This window comes from Tachypleus tridentatus, chromosome 5, assembly GCF_004210375.1.
Source record: "Tachypleus tridentatus isolate NWPU-2018 chromosome 5, ASM421037v1, whole genome shotgun sequence".
Classification (NCBI taxonomy): domain Eukaryota; kingdom Metazoa; phylum Arthropoda; class Merostomata; order Xiphosura; family Limulidae; genus Tachypleus; species Tachypleus tridentatus.
Genome location: NC_134829.1, coordinates 28,777,273 through 28,781,855, shown reverse-complemented (window position 1 = coordinate 28,781,855; position 4,583 = coordinate 28,777,273).

The following is a 4,583-nucleotide window of genomic DNA, read 5'->3' as shown; positions in this document are numbered from 1 at the left end:
GAATTTTTATTACTTTTCATTTTTGTTATTCAAAGGACTTCAGGGTCAGTATTGTAACCTATATTTTTAATATTGTAAGTTTTATGCTAACTAGAGAGCGCACAGTGTTAGGGTAGGCCTAGAACATCTAAATTGACGTCAGATCTTTCTTCTATATTTGTAGCTAGATTATAATTAGGAGATAGCCATAAAGCGTAGAGTTAGTTAAATCAGTCAGTGTGTTTTCCTTAGGTATTTTGATCTGTGCTTTCTGCTATTTCACTTATTGAGATACTTTGTATAAGCAAGTTGAGTATTCGTAGATCCTAATATTGTTAGAAGGTTTGAATGTCACTTGTAGCGGCCCGGCATGGTCAAGTGTGTTAAGGCGTGCGACTCTTAATCTGAGGATTACGGGTTCGCATCCCCGTCGCACCAAACATGCTCGCCCTTTCAGTCGTGAGGGCGTTATAATGTGACGGTCAATCCCACTATTCGTTGGTAAAAGAGTAGCCCAAGAGTTGGCGGTGGGTGTTGATGACTAGTTGCTTTCCCTCTGGTCTTACACTGCAAAATAAGAACGACTAGTACACACAGCTCTCGAGTAGCTTTGCGCAAAATTCAAAACAAACAATCATTTGTAGCTTAGAAATATGACAATTTACATTAATTTATAAGTGTAAATGCACTAATTTGTTATATTTTAAACAGACTGGGCTTTGAATTACTTTCAACAAACAATTTAAAGTGAACCCATCGATGAAACAACAACGATATAATATTGTTTTACTTATTAGTTGTAATTACTAAAGATATAATGTTTATGAAGTAAGACTTCAATAGAATTTTTATCGCTAAAATATTACCTACATAATAACGTGTGTGTTTTCTTATAGCAAAGCCACATCGGGTTATCTGCTGAAACCACCAAGGAAAATCGAACTCCCTAATTTTAGCGTTGTAAATCCGTAGACTTACCGTTGTACCAGCGGGAGACACGTGATATCAGGAACGGTTTTACGATTCTAAAGCGATTGGATACGATCAAACCTTTTCTTTCGATCTTTTAATTGTCAAAACACAACTTCAACAATATGTCATCAAAAAACCTATGATACAAAAATAACGACTAAATCATAACTTATGGACAAGCTAAAATAAATAATTTTAAAAGTCCAAAGTTAAACTAAATTTATAAAATCCATAAAATTATTATCTAAACACAAATTTATCACAACTTATCGCTATTGGAAGTCATAATGTTTTATTTCTTTATTTTATTTGTCAGTTTTTAAACACAAAGCTACACGACTGTGTACCTTTAATGAAATTCAATTTTTAGCGTAAGCTCTTATTACCAAAATACTACGCTGCCATTAACCTAACCCTGAGTCTTGTATTTCATGTTTAACTTTACAGCGTAAAGGGAATAATTTGCTATTTTGTTTTCCCTCTGCATCTATAATATTTAAATGTTTCTAACCTGAAGCGTCTATCATTTTGAAAAAAGCAAGAAAGACATTTTCCCAATATTTCACTCTCCCAGTAGCACAGCGGTATGTCTGCAGACTCAAACCCCCTTAAAACCGGGTTTCGATACCAGTGGTAGGCAGGGTACAAATAGCCCTTTGTGTAGCTTTGTGCTTAATTACAAACCAACCAGATGTTTTATTTATTTTTGTGTATCAACTCTAGAGGCCAAGTAGTTAAGGCACTCGGTTCGTAATCTGAGGGTCACAGGTTCGACTCTCCGTCACACCAAACACACTCGCCGTTTCAGCAGTGGGGGCGTTATAAAGTGATGGTCAATCCCACTATTAGTTGGTAGAAGAGTAGTCCAAGAGTGGGTAGTGAGTGGTGATGACTAGTTGCCTTCCCTCTGGTCTTACATTGCTAAATTATGGGCGGCTAGCGCAGATAGCCCTCGTGTAGCTTTGCGCGAAAATCAAAACAAACCAAACCACAGCGTTCATCAAAATATACTTATATATGTACGTATTTCTTAAGTTACTCGTTTAAACTTTTATTATCTCTAACCAATGGAAAGAGGCGTTAGATACCCGTTGACAAAAATTATTTTATCTGTTGTTGTTTTTCAAATTTACTTATTCAGTTTGTCACTCATAGTAACTTAGGTAGACGAAGGGAAGAAGTAAATATTGCATGTGTTTGAACTTCAACGAATTTAAAGTTCAAATAATTTAATTGGTTGTTTGGAAGTAAGCACAAAGCTGCACAATGGGTTGTTTATGCTCTGCCCACCACGGGTGTTGGAAACCGGTTTTTAATTATGTAAGTCCGCAAACATGTTGCTGCACCACTGTGCGGGGAAAAGGTGAAAGATAAACTACTGAAATTTTTTCTTGATGTTAATTTTAATTTTCTTCGAATTATTCTATTCCACAAAAGTACTTTTTGACTTTTTACAACAAAAAAAATATATAAACAATTTTAAAGTAGAAAACACGAATATTTTATTTTAATTATTAGAAAATGCTTTGCTCAAAAAGGGAATAAATTTGCGGTAAATATTCTCAAAAAACTGTAAGTAAACAAAATTTGAGCAATAGCCTAAATGTATTCAAACTAGTTAGATAAATATGTGTATTTTATTATGAACGCTAGAAATCGGGTTTTGATATCTGTGGTAGGCATAGCACAAATAACCCATTGTGGGAAAAGTTTTAAAAGTCCGATAAAAGATGCCTCAGAAAGTCAATTACATTAGTTTAGAATATTATTAGGCAGTCAACATAGTTTCACTAAGGGAAAATATTTTGACATTCTTTGAAAAGGTTGCTGCTTATATAGATGAAGGAAAGTGTGTAGATTTAGTGTATCTAGATTTATAGAAAGCATTTAACAAGATGATACATAAAAGGCTTGTAAAAAACAAACATTTCCACAGGTGTTGGAGATTAGGTAGCAAAATGGACTGAAGAGTGGCTGGATAAAAGAAAGCTGGAGGTTGTTACAAATGCAGCTCAATCAGTCTCATTACATTAATCCATGTGGGATACCTCAGACCTCAGTTTTAGAACCTCTGCTCTTTTTTATTTGTATAAATGGCACAGATGAAGGAATGGTCAATAAATTACTTAAAGGTCTTGGGTGCTGCTATATGTGAAGTGGATGCTGTTCATTTACAAAGTCATTTAAATCACTAGTGAGTTGGACAAATAAATGGTAAATGGGTTTTAAACTGTAATAAATGCAAGGTAGTGCATGTAGATTATCACAATTTGAATTATAAGTATAATTTGGATGGGTATAACTTTAACAGTGTCATGAAAGAAAGGTGTCTTGGTGTAATGGTGGATCAGTCTTTAAGGCTATACAAGCACTGTGCTGTTGCACGTGGTAGGGTAAATAAGATTTTACGTTGTATCTACATAAATCTTGAATACAAATCTAAAGAGATTGTAATTTCTTTTGTATAAGTCACTTGTTAGGCCACATTTAAAGTATTGTGTTCAATCTTGGGCTCCTTACCTTAGGAAGGACATTGAATCGTTGGAAAGAATCACTGGAATGGTGCTTTGGATGTAGGACTTGTCATATGAGGAGAGGTTGAAATATCTCAAATCGTTTTATCTTGAAGAAAAAAGAGAGAGACAGAGAGGATCTGATTGCGGCGATTAAAATGTTAAATGGAATTTATAGTGTTGATACATCATTTTTTTATATTTAATTGTGAAAATAGTAGAACTAGGGTACACAAATATAAATTTTAGATGATCTTAGGGATATCGTGATGGAAGTAAATTTGAGGGAGCTCAAGAGAAGTGTGTTTGTGTGTTTTCTTATAGCAAAGCCGAGCCCACCGAAGGGAATCGAGCCCCTGATTTTAGCGTTGTCAATCCATAGATATACCGGTGTACTAGCGGGAGACAAGTTTAAGAGAAAGCTGAGTAAGTATGTGAATAATAAGTGCTGGCTTGATTTTTTAAACATGTATTTATTAATAGTTTTAGTTTACTTAGAGGATGGAACAGGCAAAATGGACCAGTAGGCCCCATTTGCTCCAAAACGTTGGATTAAGAACAAAATAATTAATTAAAACAATAAAAGTTAAAATATTTACAGTAATAAAAAGCGTGTTTTCTCGACAATCAAAAGGATAAATCTCTCGTAAAATATTTATTCAGTACTTTCCATGTGATATATTTATTTTTGGTAAACTTTCTAAATATCTGATTTCTTAAGAAGTTTTCTATAATTGGAACATATTTTTGATGCATTGTCAGTTCCAACTTCAGGATAGATGAGTCCACAATATATGTGTACAATAAAAACTTTGTTTCACTTTTTTGTTATTATGTTATTTTTATTTTGTTCAAAAAAGACGTCTTTAATTAATTCGTTTTCGTAGTTATTTCTGAGGGTTTTGTATTTTTTTACTCATCATATGTTAGTTTTATAGTGCTATAGCATTCAAGATTTTGTTGTTGTTGTTTATTTGTTTCCTGTTGCAACGTAAAATTTTAATTCCTTAATGTAATTGTTAACAAGAAGAAATTTATTGAGACTTTAGTTGATTCTTGTTTTGCAAATAAATTTATGGAGGTAAAATAAAATAGTTTTCCTTTTTACATCTTTGTTTA